This window comes from Cibotium barometz, chromosome 23 (assembly GCF_041138505.1).
Source record: "Cibotium barometz isolate CiBa-2024 chromosome 23, ASM4113850v1, whole genome shotgun sequence".
NCBI lineage: Eukaryota > Viridiplantae > Streptophyta > Polypodiopsida > Cyatheales > Cibotiaceae > Cibotium > Cibotium barometz.
In genome coordinates, this window is record NC_141068.1 from 27,132,086 (window position 1) to 27,153,731 (window position 21,646).

The window sequence follows — 21,646 nt, forward strand, 5'->3', positions numbered from 1 at the left end:
GTCCTCTAGTACTGCCCCATAGATTTTGGCCATTGTGTGACCAATCATGATAGTCCTGTAGTTACCTGGGTTTGTGGGATCTCCTACTTTGTGGATGGGAACAATGGTGTTGGTAGTCCAGGAGGGTGGGAAGCCTTCACAGAGTGCATGGCAAGAATGGGAGACAATATGTGGTGCCCATGGGAAAAATGTTCTGCGCGTAGATTCTCATGATCTTTTGCTCTCCCATTACACAGCTTTTTTAAGAGCCCTAGTGACATTCGGGGAATCAAAGAGATAAGATAATGTAGAGGGATGTGTGATATTTGTGGTATAGGCTGGTTTGGTACATCATACAACTGCCGTACTGTTATAGGTATAAATTTTATCATATTTTTGATGAATTAATAATCGAAGAAAAATATGTTTGATTTAACGTATGCAAGAATCGACTTAATGGAACATGTGAATGTGAACAAGGTTATTATATATGTGTGAGGATACCTATTGAGGTGTCACACTGCATGAGATGTGTGAGGGTACCAATTGAGGTGTCGCACTGCATGAGATGTGTGAGGGACCAATTCAGGTGTCACACTATACGAGGGTACCGATTGAGGTTTCGTATGGCTGGTGGATTGAGCGGTGGTGTGAAGATGGTGATCACTTGTTATCATTTTTGTTAAACATGTATTAGAATTTTATGTCATCTATAGCCTTTCATGTTGATAGGTTATTTTGTGCATATTACTTGTGATTTGATGATTAGTGCGAGGGCCACCAATTTAGGTGCCGCACGAGCTTTTATTGTTGTAGTCCATGTTCACCGGCGCCTCTGAGCCACGCTTGGTTAATGAACCTCTGAGTCTGTTTATGGTATTCCATAGGAACCTCTAAATTTACCTTGTAGGTTATCACATCGATATCTACGAACATAATTTTATTACAACATTTTCTTTTACACAACCTAGGACAGTTTCTTCTTCAAATGGGAGGATTATTATAAATATATATTTTATCATATTTTTGATGAATTAATAATAGAAAAAAATATGCTTGATTTAATGTGTGTAGGAATCGGCTTAATGGAATGTGCGAATGTGAACAAGATTATTATATATGTGCGAGTGTACACAAAGTTATTTCATGTGTAAAGACCTAATAGCATTTATATTTGGACAAAGACTTTTACATGTACAAACCTTATGAACTTTCATATGGTTAATAATATATAAAGCGATACCCAAAAGTAAAAAAAGCAAGCCCAAATTATACGCACATCTATTTTTAGCTCCTTGGGTTATTTTTATGAATATGATTCTTTAAATACTCAAGTTGTGGAAGTGGAGCTACCAGGGATTTCACTAACGTAAATGAGAACATGTGAACATGTTAATAACATATGTTAATAACACAAAAAATCTTGTGATCACATGTTATATTCACAAAGCTTTCACAAGGGCCTAAAAAAATTATCTTTATCGGGCATAAAAAATCTTCTTAGGTGGCCACTGACCTGCTATTATGTGAAGATGGTAACATGAGAACATGTGAATAGCTTATTCCTATGTGTAGCCAAGCTTTTAAGGGGTTCCCAAATGGCAAGTGACCTATTATTTTGTGAACGATAACATGAGAACATGTGAATAACTTATTCACATGTGTTATTATCACAAAAAATCTTGTGATCACGTGAATATTAAATCCCTGGGAGCTACACACTTGAGGAAAGAGATTGCACCCAATCTTTTCTTGTGTGGTATTTTCTATCCCTAACTCTTGTTACAAATTTAATTTTTGTTTACTTTATTTAATTAATTGGTATTCCATTTTTAAAAGTGTTCAGTGTGAGATAATTGATAAGTTATTTGAATTAAATCAATTCTTGCATGTTTTTTTTAAAATTCTATCTTTCTAGAAAATTAGATCCGTGATAGTCGTATCAAAGCTAGATCTAGGGAGATGGAGACAAGAATTGAAAGTTTAAAATCTTAATTCAAAGGTTTTTGGAAGGATTGTGTCTATTATCCAAGAGACAAAGACCAAAGGATAAGGGAAAGACGACAAACCACTCTGCAGAAAACGAAAAAATCACTTTCTCTATGAAAAGCGGTGTTCCCAAACTCTTCTTGATCCATCCATATGAATGAAGTCCACAAAATTGAAGGGAAATCCGGCTTAGCTTTTGGATTGCTAAACCAGTGCTGGAGAGATAAATCTATAATGTCTGGAGAGATAAATCTATAATGGAGGGTGCGCATGCTTTACATAAATCAATTTATGGAGATGATTAATTTAATGGCTGGTTGCGACATCGACGATTTTACCCTTCTTTTTTACAGTTAGAAGTTACGTTTTATTTTAATGCTTTATAAGCTTTGTTGAAAAGCTTAATATAATAAAGACAGAATTTCTCTCCGTCGGCCCTTCTTTAGCGTTTCTGCATAGCTACGAAGTATCTTTAAGGGGGCTTAATATTAAAACTTTTAAAATCTTTAAAGCTAAAAAAATAAAGCTTTAATATATATATATATATATAAACCTCCTTTTTCAAGCGCATCCCTTTGCCATTAAATAAGCCGCGAAGAAGCTTTTATAAAAAAACTTACATTACTAAGCTTTAAAAACTTTAAAGCTTATTACTATAAGATTTAAAAGCTTATACCCGATAAATATATAAGCTTAAAAAGTAGATCAAGTACATTCGATATTCTGAAAACGTGACCCATAAAGAGATGATTGTGGGACACTCCATCGATTCTCAATCAGGTACAAATACTTATTTTCGTAATGAAAGAGTTCTAAAAGATATATTATCGAATTCTAAGTATGAATCTCTTCCAAATAACTATCTAAATAAGCTGGACTCGCCAAATCTAGAAGATCAAACTTATGTACTCCATAAGCTAAAAGACTTATATTTTTACAAGCTCCAAAAGTCTTTATTGGCCCAAAGAAGAACAAAGCTTTGTTATGAAGCTTAAAACTTTAGAAAGGCTTTAGCTAACCTTAAATTTAAAACTTTAGAAAGGCTTTAGCTAAAACCCATTATTAAAACTTGTTTAAAAGCTCATGTTAAGCTTTATTATAAAGCTTTGACCACAAGAAGTTCAAATTTTTGAGGAAAGGTCTAGACCCACGTTGTTGGGCAAATTATTACCGTGGTGAGACTCGCTATACTTGCTATAAAAGCACTTTTGATATAAGATTTAGTTACAATTTCCCTTAGAAGCTTTAAGTTTTGGGAGTAAAGCTTTAGACTTTGGAGACCAAAATCTTTCATGAAATAACCGACGAAGGCTTAGACAAATAGTCTATTGAAGCTTTTACAAAACTTACAAATTATCCATTATATAAGCTTTAAAAAGCTTATTATTCTCACCCTCACAAAGAAGAGTTTTGTCTAAAAACTCTAAAAACTCTAAAAACCTTAATTTAAATTAAACTTTAGTTTCTTTATCTCAAGAACCCTCAAACACCTTGTCCATAGTTTAATTAAACTGAGCACCTTCTTGTTTTATTCTTTTCTTATTTTATCAACTTTCAGTATTTTTTTCAAAACCATGTTTAATATTGAAACATAGCATAAACAAAGTATAATTGTTATGCCAACGTAACGACGCCATGGACTCCGCCATAGCCGAGAGGGTAAGGAGCTCGTGGTCACCACCCAACCATAGAGGCATGCTCTGAAGAGAGCCATATATGAGAATGAGGATAACACCTCATGACTAGGTCATATATAGTGGTGGCCTGCCTGCCCACACTAACCCGGCCGTCGCCGGTGGTACTCCGACCCGGGCGCCCTCACCCCTGAACCCTGGACACCTTCGCCACCCATACTCCGACGTGTGGTCTACGTGTCTAGTCGAGCTCGACCGCTGCTACTACAGGTAATCCGACGTGCCATTATAGGCTACGTGACATTACTCCCCCTTCTAAAGAGTTTTCGTCCTCAAAAACAAACTGGGGAAGTCATTGGTAAGCAAATGTCTAGTAGTACTCCGCAAGCCGTGATTTGGTATTTCAACCAAAACCCCAAGGCAAATTTCATGCCTTGATTTTGCATGTCATTAGCACAGAAGCTAATGTAGTGGAGAGCACTCTAGTAGCGCAAGTTCTTAGACTATGCTACTAGATATTTGTAGACTACGCTACCGTGTTGCATCACCAACTTGTTAAAACTTCTCCTTGGAAAGCTCTATGGCCATAGGAGAAATAAACTAGAGCCAATCTAATCATGCATCACAAGGATTAGTTCCAAAGCCGAGAGATACTTTCTCTCTTAGAGTAACATCTTTGCACAAGCATATGCTCTAGAATCTTGTTGAGTTTCTAACTACCATCAATCTACGGATGGTTAAACTCCACTCTAACTCAGAGTAAATGTAAGTTTTGAAAATTTCCCTTCAAATATAACAATCAAACTTCCTATCTCTTATGCCATACTATATCTGCGGGTAGACCATATAGTATGTGGAGATGTTTGATAAAGATTCTTGCACCACTACGGGTGTCTGGAGTTACATCCAATCACTTACAACTCTTTGTTGCTATTATCAGACACATCCCTTCAAGTATTGTCTGGACTCACACAACTATTCGAGTTTATGTGATATTTGAGGATATCCCTCCTTTCCCTCAAGAAAGGTTTTTGTCCTCAAAAACTCTACTCTCAAGCGGACTATGCGGTAGTGTCATAGGTCCAAGAACAAATCTAGACCGTGTTTAATATCATATGTTATATTCTTGAGTCCTTCCAAGAAACTTTTAAACATCTTGCAACGAAGATGTGGTATAGTGTCTACGCACATATGGTGGTACTATTGATAAACTGCTTTGCAACAAATCAGTGGTTTCACACTTGTAACAAAGTGCTTCATTGTTGCATATTATTACCCTTCATAAGCGGTTACACACTTATGAATCATTTGGGTGGGTTGTACCATCTATCAAGAAAAATTCCAAACTACTAATAACCACATTATCAATCCACAGATAATGACTGAGCTTGCTGTGAAGCCATAGGTTGCTAGATAATTGATGGTAATTACACAAGCCCAATGTCTCATTACATCATACATTCAATATAAATGCAAACATCACAGTACTTCGTGAGATGATGAACTTAGGAATTTCATCCTATCCCTGTTTGGTGTCGGTATATGAAGTATAACTATGAGAACATTATTTGCTGCCTCCTCATTATAGCGGCAAAGCTACCTACCCATCACTCACAGGTGGCAATCTCTACCAAGCTATAACCGATGATGACAAGCAAATAAACGAGTACTCTTGTAAGAACTTCATAACCATATCTCACACCAAACTCATAATCACTACGGATTAAATGCCAGGGCTTGCAAAATTGAATGTTGTCTGATAGGTAGAGGGGATCATCAAACTACGGATGACCTTGACAACTCACTAGGACTAGTGATGTGTAACTTTTAAGTTACTCCACTCTCCTTGCTTATTCCATACCATCGAACAAATCGGTCCCTCGATTTGAGCGTCAACATATCCATGAGTACCTCGATACTCATGGATTGTGGTTCGGTAATTTAAAATGTTGATCTAGAGTATCTTTCACTCGAGGATCTTAATTTTATTAGCAGCTATGTATTAGTAGTGAGTAACTACATATCCACGATCATCACACTAGTAGCTCCATACTAGTCTGTGAGTAACTCCGTATCCAATGGCGTACCTCCCCCGAGTGGAAGTACCATATACAACCATCTATAACCACTACAAGACAATGCTGCCATACAGGCGTTTCATACACGCGATAAATTACGAACGCGTGTATGGTCGCGCCTGTATTTGAATAGAATCGGGCACGTGTATTTTAGCATTTAAGTTCGCGTGTATATTTGCATTTATCAACGCGTGTATAAACGCGTTTATATACACGTAGTAATACACGCATCTATACACGGTAATATTCACGGTAATATTCACGGATTAATACACGCTATTATACACGGATTAATACACGCCACTATACACGGATTAATACATGCATGGCAGAGAAAAACTGAAGAAAAATTGAATTCCTTTACAAAATTAAAAACTATTTTCTTTAAACCATCTCATAGTACATTACAGTATACATCATTACACAATCCCACTACATGCATTTACAACAATGAAATATATTCAAAAATAAATCATGCATATAAGATGATAGAAATGTCATCAATTTAGAACGTACAGTGACGGATTGGTTAGGGTTTGATCTCATCTTCAATAAGATCCATCCTTGCCAAACGATCAACATCAATATCCATTTGATCAATTTGTAAGGCTACGATTAAATTTATTCCACTATCGATATTCTGTACTCCATTGATAATGGTATCGATGTCCTGATCATCCTCATCAACATCACCATCATCCTCAATGGTAGGGTCATTCTCATGATCATGAGAAATGGCATGCTCATCCTCATTATCATGATCATCTCTTATTTCTTGATCATCGATCACAACATCTTCAATGGCATGTTCGACATCATCTTCATTGCGGCTTGTTACATCCTCCATATGCTCCATATCAGTGAATGTATTATACATCACTTTGGAACGTGGTGCAATAGGGATGACGTACCACCATTTGATGTCATGCACCATTGGTAGATAGATAACCTACTCAAATACACATAGTACAGTAATTAATTAGCATATCAAAAGTCAAGGGGTACGCGAGCTTAGATATATATGTACATGAAACACATTAGTAAAAAAATGCATACCTGCTCACATTGTTGTGGCAATACGAGCCTATCTTTCTTTGTTTTCCAGAACTTTGTAGAGTCAATAGTTACATATCCACTTGCATGGCGTTTTATCGTTGCATCAGGCCCTTTTTCCACCACGTTCATTTGCCATTTGACATCCAAAACATACACAAAGAAGCGACGAAAGTCAAGCCTAAATATGTCTTGGATTATGACAAAATAATCATCCATTTTTCCATTAGCTCCCTCAAAGCTACTAATGACACCGCAATCTTGTGTATTTCTCTTTTCATCAATTCTTTGTGTTCGAAAATGCTTGCCTTCACACCATATAGCATTGAACATAATGCACTGGACCAAAATAGAAGCAATATTTGTGTAAGCAATGTGAATAAATATTAAAAGCAAATCACTTACAACTAATGCAAAACATTAGTTCTATGTACCTTTGACATGCATCCTCGTGCAAAACATTAGTTCTATGTACCTTTGACATGCATCCTCGTGCATACTCCAATTCTTCCACCGTGATATGCAGCCCCTCGTCGCTCTCTGCTCTCTCCATTTCCTCATGCAACCAATCAACATGGATATCATTCGGAAGTGTTGCTAGATGCTTAGGGTACGCCTTTCGAGAGCCATGTTGCCTCCGAAGAAAGAGAGCTCTTTCTGCTTGCCTTTTTGTCTTTGCATCCTCATATCTTGTAACCCATCTGCTCATCACATCACTATTAAGGATACAAGTGAAATTGAGATCATCAATCAATGTTCTGTCAATTACTTTACTCTGTCCTTTTCCTTGAGGCACAATAGAGGTCATCCTCAAGTCCTCTTCATTGCTCCATAGTCGTGGCAAAGAGCTATCCACCTGACCAAGAAATTCTGAAATATATACAAGAGACTCTTGTATCAACCAACCCTTGGCCATGCTTCCTTCAGGCCTTGCACTTTGCCTCACAAAGTCTTTTAAGGTCTTCATGAAGCACTCTAGGAAGAACATCCAGCGTGCATGCACAGTACCACATAAAGCAATTTCGTCCACTAAATGCACAATGAGATGTAGTTGACTTATGAGAATGGTTCGCGGAAAAGTCTCCTCTACCAAACAAACCACCTCCACTGCCATAACACGCGCATCATCCAACGTGGCTGGATCAATTGCTTTGGAACTAACATATCTGAAAAATAAATAAATAGTACGTTATACCTCATGCACGTTCATTTTGCAAGGTATAATGAAGGGTGATCTGAGCATGGGTTTTACATACCTCACAAGCTCGCCCATCTTATAAATACATTTTTTCAAACTCTTATTTGCACAATGGTCGATGCTAGTAGGTAGTATGAACTGCGCACATAAGAGCACGTGTATGTATGGTTTATGGCATTACAAAATTTAATTTCAACGTATGTACAAGACTTGGAAAACACTTACTTGAAGCATCTTGTGCCAATCGTGGGACTTCAACCCATATAGTTGCTCAACGCCTCTTTTCTTAGTGGTTGTAAAGGCTCCCTTCAATGATCTCATGCATCCAGTGGGAGTACGCAAAGTGGTGATGGCCTGCTTTACCTGCTTCTCCTCTTTCTTTGATATAATCCATGGTGCAGGCGGAAGACGAACGTGCCCACCCACCTCTCGTGGCCAAGCTTGACGCATACGTCCTGCGACCCGCAAGTCCTCACGTACACTAACATTGTCTCGTTTACCAATAATATGTTCCCAAATACCAGATCCCACATTCTTGAAGATGTGCATGGGATCAAGAAGATGGTTGATCTTAAGATGGGTCCAATATGGCAGCCGAAAAAAAATGGAGTACCTACACAAGGGATTGCTCTATGTGACCATTAATCCAATTAGAGACTACACAAAACAAGATTGAAAAAACATCACTATACCTGTTCATGCCATCTGGAGGAAGAATAGTTGTAGACTCCCAAATACGCTTCCAATCTTTTGCACGAAGTGTTTGTGGAGGAATGTTACTCTTACTAGCAACATATTTAGGATGATCTGAGGGGAGAAATCGATGATGATTACGAATATAGTCTTACACAAACCGTCAGCATACTCATGTACTAACGAAGGGCCACAAAAACAGGACATGCATGTTTACCCGATGTTTTCAAACCTGTTAAAATATAAATAAAAGTTAGAATAATAAAGTCAATATGTATAATTAATATATATAGCCAATAGTAATAGAGTAGGGAGGTAATTAGAATTCTTACCAGAACAATCGCTGTATCCTGGAAAGTCATGCATTGTCCACATCAACACTGCTTTTAAGTCGAAGTGTCGAGAGGAGGGAGGCCTACTAATGTCCACCACCACCGCAACACCTCTCCATAGTTCCTCCAACTCATCAATTAATGGTTCAAGATAAACATCCATATGCTTGACTTTATGTTTCCCTGGAATTAGAAGGGATAACATAAGATGTCTCTTCTTGATCGCCATTGATGGTGGAAGGTTGTAATTCACCAACACAACTGGCCACACGCTCTATGCGGTGCTTTTGAAACCAAATGGATTCACTCCATCCATACCTAGGCCAAGTCTCAAGTTTCTGGGCTCTGTTTTAAAGCTGGGCCACTCATCTTCAATATGCTTCCAAGCAGGAGTGTCTGCAGGAATTCTCCACATGCCATCATCCGATCGATGTGAGGAATGCCATGACATGAGCTCTGATATGGATTTGCACTTGAACATGTGTTTGATGCGAGGAATTATAGGAAAGTGTCGCAAGACTTTACGAGGTACATCAAAACTCTTCATATATGTTCTGTACCTTGCTTCACCACAAGTGGGACAATGTAGAGCCTCCTTATGCGTCCCACGAAAGAGAATGCAATCATTGACGCATGCATGTATTTTATCATAATCCAGTCCTCCAAGAGATGTCACATAGCGCCTCGCTATGTCTCTTGAGGTGGGTAGTCTATTTTCCTTTGGAAGCATGTTTGATAATAGCCTGCATCCAATATCATCAATTATAATTAGTCTTAAATCCTAAACCTTAAACCACTAATTCAAATTTGTAAGTTAGAATGCTTACTTCAATAATGCGTCAAGACTTGCATTGCTCCATCCATAAACTGTTTGTATATTAAGTAGTTCAAGTGAAGCACGTAAAACAGAGAATGTGCACCCTTCAAACACCGGTGTCGATGAAGCCTTATAAAGATGCTCTTGTTCCATATCATCGTCGTCCATACCTTTGGGATCATCCTTAAAAAGATTCCGCACCATATCATCAAGCACCTCCTCTTCCACAACTTCGTGGGGTGTAGGGCTATTGTCATCCCTTTCCCACTCATCTCTGACAATAAATCCCGAAGCTCCAGCATCATCTCGTCGACGCTTTACGTGCTCTCGTCGCACGTAGGGTACCATGTTAGGGTGTGGTACTGCATCCTGCTTCAATTAGAGTTTATATATTACAACTCTATTAATTTAATTTGGATACCATGAGTCATTTGAATACCATCAATTTACATCTACTCACCTCTAAACCTGTTTGATTCCATTCTCCATACATGGAGATGTGATTCAAGGTAATTCGACGTGCTCGTACAATGCATCCTTGACATTGATTACACATACATTTGATCCGTTGTCCCAACCACACGTCGCGATTACGATGACGCATTATCTCATCTTCCCCAGAACTGCTTGAAGAGGTTGATGACATCCTATGTACAAACCAGAAAACACAAAATCATAATATGTTTTTAATGAAAGTATAAAAATCGCGTGTATTGACGCGGCTATTTACTAAAAATTGCGTGTATTAACGCGGCTACTTCCTAAAAATTGCGTGTATTAACGCGGGTAATTCCTGCAAAACGCGTGTATAAACGCAGCTAAAATATCATACACGCGAATATACACGCGTTTATAAATGCGACGGTATGTTTAAACTAAAAATAGCCCGCCTTCCCCAAATATAGATTTTGAACTACATATCAACACTGCTTTCGTTTTCGCCTCTTCCAACAGTAACGAAACCTAAGTGCAAGGAGGGAGCAGAGAAGGAGCAGAGAAGACTCACTTTTTCAGAGGTGAGTCAGTTTGTCCTGTGCCTTGTCTCTTTCCTCAGATTTGTTTATGCTATTTGCTCTTTGCTTTTTGGGTTTGTCTCCGTCCTTCTGCTTCTGTGCACACGATTGGGTGAATGATTCTGACAGGGGCGACAATGGTCCTTTTATAAGGACACTTTGTCTTTGTCGGAGGTCGGTCCTTTTGAAAAAAAAATTTCATAGGTCGTGTGTAGAAACGCATGTAAAAGCGCATGTAATCTGTCTGCAGTCTGTTCACGCGGATATACACGCGTTTCTGGACGGGTGTATACACGCGTTTTGTGACGGGTGTATACACGCGTTTCTGCACGGGTGTATACACGAGACTACGTTTCAGAATTCATGATTTGCAGGCAACACAACTGACTTGAATGATGATATTTGTGTGAGTCAAGAGACAGCCCATGATGTACATGAAGATGTTTGTTGCAGGTTCTTTATGGATATTCCAGGTTCTTCATCCGATCCATTTGCATACAGCAATTGGCTGATAGAGATGCTGAATCATTTTGGGCGCCATCCTGGTCCGGTTGAGCTTACAAAGTATATGTATGCCCATCCCCCTCCTTCCCTGCGTGGTGTCTATACCCCTACCGTGAGTATCCAGGGCACTCCAGTGCCGTCTATTCCTCCGAGTCCGACGAGACGGCATGTAGCTTCTCCTCTTCCACGTCCACCGAGGAGATATACCTCGTCCCAGACACACTCACGTACACCCTCACAGCCACCATCACGTGCTCCCTCAGAGCCACCGTCACGTCAGGGCTCACAGCCACCGTCACGTAGACAATCCCCCAGTCGTGACTCCACCCGCAGCAGTAGGAAGAGTGGGAGTGGAGGATGCGGCGGGTGCTTTGGTGGGGGAGGTGGGGGAGGTAGGGGAGGTAGTAGGGCACGCGGTGAGAGAGGAGATAGAGGGAGAAGAGTTAGAGGAGACAGTTCGAAAGAGGAAGAGATGAGAGAGATGGAGAGAGTGGTCTGCTATGATGTGACGGATAGGGGCGGGATAGTGATGGATGTGAGGGGGAGGGAGGTAATGGAGTACATGCGTGGGGTAGTACCAAATTCATATAGAAATTGTTTTATTAAATTTAAAGATCAAAATAGCCGATTAGTTGGGGAGGTGATAGAGGCTGTACATAGTCGATACCCCAATCCCCCACATGCTACATTCTCGGATGTATGGGGAAGGACGCGAATAAGGGAGATCTTAAGTAATAAAAGATCTCACCTTAAAAAACTCGCGTACAATGATCGGCTAAATGTAGCTGCGGGTGGCTATCCTGCCGAGAAACCTGCCACTGTGCACAAACGCGAGTGGAAGGAGGCAAAGAAACGAGCAGAGGGTGGCGTGAAGAGCAGGCAGCATGTGGAGGCACGACGAATCCAGATGGAGACCATTGGATCTTCGCATTTCGAATCTGGCAGCGTCGAGTCATGGGAGGCAGAGTTCGTAAGTATCTTGCCACTTTATTTGATTGTTTACTTAATTCATTGATTCTATGATTGTTTTAATCTTACAAATTGTGTTGATTGTGATACAACGAGACGGGTTACGGGGAGGAAGCCCACAACCCATGATACTGCGTATGCTCGCTGGCATAGCAGACGTGACACGTGGGCCATCTTCAGAGCCGAGGGACGTATTACGGACGCGCAGTTTGAGATGGCCATGAGACCATACGGTCGACAGGTACTTGAAAATTCTAAACGAATGATTTTGGTTTATTGAATTACATATATATATACTTATATACTATATATTACTTGAACAGGCACAAGCTGCTGATGATCCACCGGCCGCCCACTGCAAAGGGTGGACGTGAGCACTACTCATCGGACATTCCGACCGATGTGAGCTCATCTGAGCATGGAGGGAGCACCGAGTCATCATCTGGGTCTGAGTAGTACTCAGACTTATAGTATCACATTCCATATTGAGGATGTGATTGTATATATTTTTTTGTAAACTGAAGCCATGGGCTACTTCGAGATATGGACTCCCTTGTATACATGTATGAAATTTTGATAGTAATATTGAATTGATTGATCGATAGTATTACATTCATGTCTGTCTTGAATCGTGTATTGACAATGTATGCATTCATGTCGTTCTTGTCTTAATCTCCCTCGTGCATATGTTCTTCGTGGATGGTCTAATGCACAAAAAAAAAATCCAGAGAGTGTTATTGGGTGCTGGAATGCTGGAACAGTATTCAGGCACCAAATAGCACTCTCTGGATTTTTTTTTTGCTCTCTGTTCGCGTGTATAAATGCGTCAGAACTGCTAAAATACGCGTGTATTAATGCGTCAAAACTGACAATTACGCGTGTATAAGCGCATCTAAATTAAAGAAACGCATGTATAGACGCAGGTATCAACGCATCTGAGACATCTGAACTGAACAGAACGCGGCTATACACCCGTGTATAAGCGCGTCTAAATTAAAAAAAGGCATGTATAGCCGCATGTATCAACGCGTCTATGAAAAGAACGCGGCTACACACCCGTGTATAAGCACGTCTGAGAGGTCCTATACACGCGCTTTTACACGCATGTCTGTGGCCGCGATGATACACGCGCTGATACACGGGCCCGCTACTTTTTTTCACAAGTCATTTTTAGCGGCTAGGAGCGCGGGTATGAGCCCGATCCCTTGTAGTGAACAAGATGCTTAAGTCACTTGCTGCTAAGAAGTGACTACACAAATTAACCCCTCCATTGCACATTGCAGTACAATCTCTGGTATTACAACACGAATTTTTGGACGTTCTTATTATAGAGGTCAACTTAAAAACTAGTGCATAGGTCTTGTGGAGTCTCGGCTGACCTAACCACACCAGTGGTGACTTCCTACAAAAAATGTGGCGCCGAAGTCACCACCTATGTACTTTAACTCCGTAAAGTACATGGTCTTCATCTATCATCTATGGAAAGTTGTAAAACATTCTTGCGATGGATTTTTATCACCCTAAAATTATTGTGCACTATTTTAGTGTGAAGAGCTTTTTTCCTGGGTACCATGGTTCACCCCAAGCTCATCTGTTGTGCTAAATTCTCCGATTTAACAAAAGATATGTCTGCCTCCGAACACTCCAGTTCAGCCCCAGACTTTGAGTTTACTTCTTAACACTCCGGTTAAGTCAAAACTCACCAGATACAATAGGATTTACCACTAAGCTCTCCGGCTTAGCCTCCTATCCTAACTCAGCCCGAGTTTATGTACACTACCTATGTCGGATCCGATACTAACAACAACCAGGCTCGTCTGGAGTGAGATACTACTCACTATTGCCATGTAAAACCTTATTAAATCCTAGAAATGCTCCACTCATTCCCTAGGGGTCATACGACTTGTAGGGTTTACACGCACATGAACTTTGTAAGCAAAATAGCCTGTCATGCAATATTACAATTGCTTATGTAGGAAAGTAATATATTTCCTAAATTCATATGGTAGCAACTAAAATGTGCTCACAATCGCACACTTATGTTGAACATAGGCAAGACTACGCTTTGCAAAATGCTATAGGGCGTCCCCCATGCATGAAACTATTCAACCAAACTAGTCTTACTGCTAACCTCTAGATTTAGATCACTCCGGAACTAAATCACTCTGTTAGCACTAGTACACCATCATGGTCTTGCTACCTAGAGCTTCTCCGAACTCTGTAATTGGGTTTTATCCCAACTTATGGCTATATTTGGTAATTTTCAAAGTTCAAATTTTATCTTGCACACTTTATCACTACAGACAAGTGTACATAGAGACCTGCCAAAGAGTCAAGTTACATGCACAAGACTTGGCATCCCATTCCACCAAGACTACAATCAATTCCGTGAGAATTTGATGTCCCATACCATCAAATTACCACCAAACCAATTGATGTGACATATAAAAAGGCTCTTTCCCCCCTCGAAAGATCACCACAAACTCTCGAGCAGTGGGATGTCGACGCATGGCAATAAAAAGAAGAGAAAACCATGCTAGTAAGTTTACTTAGAACAGTTCTCTTCGATCAACTTCTATAAGGGCATTGAGAATTACATCTCAAGACTATACCCCTTCAAATTTACCTTTGATTTCTACAAATCAATCCTAAATCTGCTATTATTATCTAGGCGTATGCTAATCCTAGATAAACCATTCAATTGAGTACTGCTAGCAGCACTACTAGCCCCTTTATCCCAAGTAATACACACCTTAGGGATTACTTTTACAAGGCAATCTACGTGACTAAATCAAACTAGTCACTACTCTCTAGGCCCAAGTAGTGACACTTTTTTGTTACTACCAACAAGGGCCAGCATGCCTCTACGGGCGAAGGCTCTCTTGTTGCTACAAACAGTAAGCAACTTGTTTGGACACAAGGCATAACCACATCAAGACTACGCTTGTACATGGTTCTCATTTGCCAAAGTTTATCACAATCTTCTAGCAACTGTTAAAAGATTGTGAAGGGTTATGAGCACTACGGCTCAGGCTTACCTTGATTTCTCGTGATAAGCACTTCGTCTAATTTGGGCACAACTGACGCCACTGTCGGTCCTCTTAGCCCAAGTAAAACACACTGCAGTTTTAGATTTACTTTATAGCCAAACTACGTGACTTTGATGGTTAATACTAAGTCTATGCTCAGCTTAAATTTAGTCTCTCTGAACCAAATGTGTGATCACCACATGTGCTACCCTCAATTCACTTTAAACTAGGACCAAGTCACTCCGGACTAGACCTGAGAGTGGTAACACTGCAGAGAAGGTGTGTCTACAAAAGAACACATTTGTTTGTCACTACAAAACAAACACAAATTTGTCCGAACAAAAACTTTAACTCTAGCAAGACGACATTCGCAAAAGTGGAAATTGAAATCTGGCGAGGCTACACTCCCCAAAGTCTAACACTAGTCATGTCTAGAGAGTACGTTGCTAATGGGGTCATGTGATCAAGGCTACTAGCAGGTAATCAACAAACGCGACCTCAATCCCAGCTATCTTAAATGCCATCGCACCAATTTTAGAAGTCATGACCATGGCAAGACTGTGCTTGCAAAAGTGTCTCTACAGACTACACTTGTTCGTCACAATGGACCACATCCAAGTAGACATTTTTCATCACACTACAGTTGGGTCTAAGCACATTGGAGTCACGAACTTCTTCTTGTGGACTTTCAACAAGAACAATGTGTCTGATCTGCTCTCATATTACTTTGTGGTAAACCACATGGTTAAAGCACTAACAGAGAGAATTTATATCATGTATTTATGTATTGTCAACGAATACTTCTCGAACTATGCGAGAACATTACCATCAATTTCCATCTTGCCACCTTAAAAAAATTCTAGTGCACTACGGCACAATGTGGGTATGAGTGCACTTACGACGTGACACCAACATGTGCACGCCATGACATGACTTGTGTGTGCAAAACTATCAATGGTTCAGCAGACATGGGCATGCTACGGCACCCTTAGACGTACGTGCACTGCATGAGCAAGTGCGTTATGCCACAAATGGCCAGGGTGCACTACGGCACAACTGTGCCACACTTCTCCCAAAGATATAACTCCAAGTGTTGGTGGGGGGCCAGTGTGCTACGGCACATATATTCATCTACTACACCATGAATGCAAAGCATGTGCACTACGGCACGAATCAAACATGAGGGCATACGTACACTACGACACGATTGGGTTGGACTCTACCAATGCGTCCACAACTGGTACCAAACATTGGAGGATGCAGGCATTGCGCATAGGCAAGGTGTAAAGACTATTGTCGCAATCATTTTCTACATTAGAGCCAGTGGAGGAGTGTCGATCGACTCCAGCATAAACGTGGGCTATGTCACGTGGGCTATGTCCGTAGCACAGAAGTGAGCGCTTCTATGATTCGGTCTTATGCACTACGGCATAAGTAAGGTGTACATGTGGCTACAAAGGCACTGCTACGAATTACGATATGGGCACTGGCCTTACTCTCATGGGAAACACCCCCTTTTTTTAAAAATCCTTTTTAAAAATTCAAAGGCTACAGCATTCAATTGTGTGGAGTTGAAGAGCCATGCTGCCAGCATGCATTACATGGAGGCAAAGAAGATATCCCCTGCAGCCCACGTGCTCACACACGCCCCTCTCAGTTATCTGCGCATGCACACGCCCATCTCTGCAAGGTCCACGTGGGTGTGCATGGGGCACTGCAGGAAGAGGATAAGCTTTTGACCTCTCTCAACCACACTCATCCCTGCGCTACTACAAGCTTTGACCCCTCGACTGTGGCTCTTGTATGTGTGCAAACATGGTGCCTTCTCGTGCAGCATGCTCCTTCACGCGCCCATCTCTGCAAGCACCACCCCCTTTATCGGCTCATACATGCACTGTGCCTTTATCGGCTCATACATGCACTGTGCATTGCGCAAAGAGCTAGTGACTTCTGCGGCCTCTCCTACAGGTGCTGCCCCAAGATTAACTCCCTGTTGATCAGTCCCGCATCTGCTGCTTGTTTCCTTTGGCACCACACACATAGCCTTGTCCGCCTGCTCTTTATTGTAGCACTACGGCTGCCCCCCGCTAGCTCCTGGCTCTTCAATGCTAAAATTCCCGCCTTCAAGCTCTTACCTGCTGTAGGCTACTTAGCAGCAGCCTACTTCTATACTTCTATTGTTTCTTGGGTAACAAAGACAGATATTGCTTGATGCTCGCTTTTCACTAGCGGCCTAGATATTACATCCAAGCCTAACAGCTTGCCACTCGAGGGGGTCACTCACAAAAAAATGTGAATATCACATGCGTTCAACAGAAGCATAATTTTAATTTATAAAACTTACAGAAATATATTTACATAAGGGTATGATTTAAATTTTTTTCAAAAAAATTTACAAATTCATAAAGAAAAGGGGATATTATATAGATTAAAAAATTCACAAATAAGGGATTTAAAATATAGGCCTTGAACGCACGCGATAGGGATATTTTACATATAGTGACCCCCCCCGAGGCTTGCCAACACACAATTTTGATTTCTCATTGTATGTGTAACACACACACACTCACCATCTTCTTTCTCTCAAGCAATATAGAGTTCACTTAAAAGACAGTATTCTCCTCGATTCCAATAACTCGAATCAAAGAAGATAGATCCATATTCCACACACAAAACAATCTGGGAAAAATTATACGAGAAATTTATGAGAACAAATGACTTAGCTCCTGTTATTCCAGAAGAAAGTTGTGCGCGACAAGTGAGAGGAAGAGGACAACGCCGCTCTGATACCAATGTTACGCCAATGTAACGACGCCATGGACTCCGCCATAGCCGAGAGGGTAAGGAGCTCGTGGTCACCACCCAACCATAGAGGGCATGCTCTGAAGAGAGCCATATATGAGAATGAGGATAACACCTCATGACCAGGTCATATATAGTGGTGGCCTGCCTGCCCACACTAACCCAACCGCCCGCGGTCCAACCCGGGCGCCCTCACCCCTGAACCCCGGACACCTTTGCCACCCATACTTCGACGTGTGGTCTACGTGTCCGGCCGAGCTCGACCGCCACTACGGGCAATCCGACGTGCCATTACAGGCTACGTGACAATAATTTAAATTTATGTTTCTTGTTCAATTGTTTTAAAATTTCTCTTGTTGTATGTTATAAAAACATTTAAGAGAACTTTACCTAGAATTCTAGATAAGGTACTTGTATTCACAAGTTTATTTGTCAAGAATTTGAATAAAATTCTACTATTTTGGCTTGAAGTCAACATCGACAAAATGGCTGATCAACCTTATTCGTCCTTAGAGAAACTTGTCCACGGACCATATATCTATCTTTTGGTCAAGAACCCACGAGCCTCTCCCTTGGCCCTTCCTTGAGAGATGGACATTTATTCTCCTATGGGCACGTGAAATCGTTTGAATTCAACAACGAAAGTTGTGGACTTTGATATCACGACAGTGACCCATAATGTCTTTCTTGACACTTTATCTAAATTATACATTCTATATTTTTTCAACATTGGGCCTCCATTCTGAAGCTTTGGAGCTTCACTGAACCTCTTCTTCTCTTGAAGATTACCCTTTTCTGTTGATAGCCAAGCTTCTTCGTTGAGGACTACACAATTCTAGCAAGGTAAAGAATCAAGCAAACCAAGGATAAGCCTAAACAATGATGTTTATGCTCTCTATTGATATTAATCCTCTTCCTAACCTTCCTCATGCGTGGGAAGCATTTTATTTTATGATTTTTCTCTTAAAACCATGCTTTTCTTAGTTTATGATGAATTAATGTTTATATTTAAGCTTAGATTTATGCATAAACTAACTCTTATATTAAAAGTAAAATTTTTAGCATTATCATTTCATAGTAAATGCGAGAAAGTTATGGCAAATTTTTATCATTAGAAAATGAAAGATTTACATAAACTAATCTTTATATTAAAAGTGAAATTTTTACCATTTTCAATTCATTGAAAATGCAAAAAAGTTATGGCAAAATTTTAGCAATAGAAAATGAAGGTTTATGCATAACCATATCCGCATCTCTAGAGGAATGTAAATATTGTATAACTTCTTGTATTTATTTTCTTGTTATCTATGCCAAATTTCATTTTTTATGTCAAATAACTTTTCATCTTTGGATTGGTATCCCTTTATCTTTATACTCATAATCAATTTATCTTTTATTTTTATGATGTTAATTTTCTCATAAAATTCTATTTAATAACTTTATATATTCTATTCATAGAAGCAATAACGATTCACATCTCTTTCGAGTGTTAACATTGTTTTTGATAGACAAATTCAATAACACAACGATGGAGGTATGTATATATTCACTTCCTTTTATAAAACTTTTTCATAAGTATTTCTATAATATTTTGACAACCTAAGAACCTAATTAATAAACCATAGCTTCAACACTAAAATAAATTTAAGTTCAGTAACTTAAATAAAATTTTAAGATAAAGAAAATTTGCATTGGAATTTAAGTTTCATAGGAAACTGACCACTCCGTCTCAAACTTCTATTCTTAAGGAAGTGATGCATAGAATTAATCTGGTGATATAGAACATTAGATTGGTTTCATATACTTACTCTAGACACATTTATGTCTTCTATCTTTCACCATCCTATGTGTATATGCAATACGCCTATGTGGTATGGGATACTTAGAGACACATCTTACATACATTCATTTTATTGGTTCATTGCATATGCATTATGTATAGATCTAGTTTTCCACACCAATCATGAAGCCATCCTCTCATGCATTTACGCAATCGGGGACACCCGTATATGGCATGCCTATGGGCCTCCATTATTTGTTCTCGGATTACTTACGCCTAGCAAACATGTAGTATGAGGCTATGATTTGAATACTTATGGATTGTCTATATCTCAAGACGACATTGGGATGAATTGACGTGTTCAATTAATTGTTTAACTAACGTGGACATTGTCTATAAAGTATAGCCAACGAGATGTGCGAGGGTACCGATTGAGGTGTCGCACTGCATGCGATATGCGAGGATACCGATTGAGGTGTCACACTGCATGAGATGTGCGAGGGTATCAATTGAAGTGTCACACTATACAAGGATATTGATTGAGATTTCTTATGGTAGATGGATTCAGCGGTGGTGTGAAGATGGTGATCACTCCTGATCATTTTTGTTAAACATGTATTAGAATTTTATGTCATCTATAGTCTTTCATGTTGATAGGTTATTTTGTGCATATTACTTGTGGTTTAATGAGTGCGAGGACTACCAATTTAGGTGCTGCATAAGTTTTTATTGTTGCAATCCATGTTCAGCGGAGCCTCTGAGCCATGCTTGGTTAATGAACCTCTGAGCCTGTTTATGGTTTTCCATAGGAACCTCTAAATTTACTTTGTAGGTTATCACATCGATACCTACGAACATAATCTTGTTACAACATTTTCTTTTATACAACTTAGGATAGTTGCTTTCTCAAACGGGATGACTATTACAGGTATATATTTTATCATATTTTTGATGAATTATAATAATCGAAGAAAAATATACTTAATTTAATGTGTACAAGAATCGACTTAATGGAATGTATGAATGTGAACAAGGTTATTATATATGTGCGAGTGTGCACAAAGTTATTGCATTTGTAAAGGTCTAATAGTATTTATATTTGGACAAGAACTTTTATATGTATAAACCTTAAGAACTTTCATATGATTAATAATATGTAAAGTTCTTAAGGTATATACCCAAAAGTAAAAAAAACAAGCCCAAATTGTATACATATATTATTAGCTTCTTGGGCTATTTTTATGAAGACAATTCTCTAAATACTCAAGTCGTGGAAGTGGAGATACACACTTGAAGGGGGAGATCGTACCCAATCCTGTCTTGTGTGGTATTTTCTATCCTTAACTCTTGTTGCAAATTTAATTTTTGTTTACTTTATTCAATTAGTATTCAATTTTTAAAAGTGTTGAGCGTGAGATAATTGATGAGTTATTTGAATTAAATCAATTCTTACAAGTGTTTTTTAAATTCTCTATTCCTAGAAAATTAGACCCGTGACACGTGCATAGGCTTCCCAAAGACTAGGATCTGTGATAGGTGTAGATGCTCTTTTTTCTTCAAGAGTGTGCCAAGCTTCTGAGCTGTCCTCGCTCAAAAAGAGCTTGTATAACTCTTGTTCTTGTCTGGCGAGAAATGCCCGTTTCTTTCGACGGCGAGTGAATGAATGGAAGATGCATTGCATCTTATGTGCTGAAATTAGCCCATGTTTCCTCTCGTGTAAGAGGAAAAGCGTGGTGGTTTTGCACTCTTCATCATACCATCCATTCTGGGTCGAGA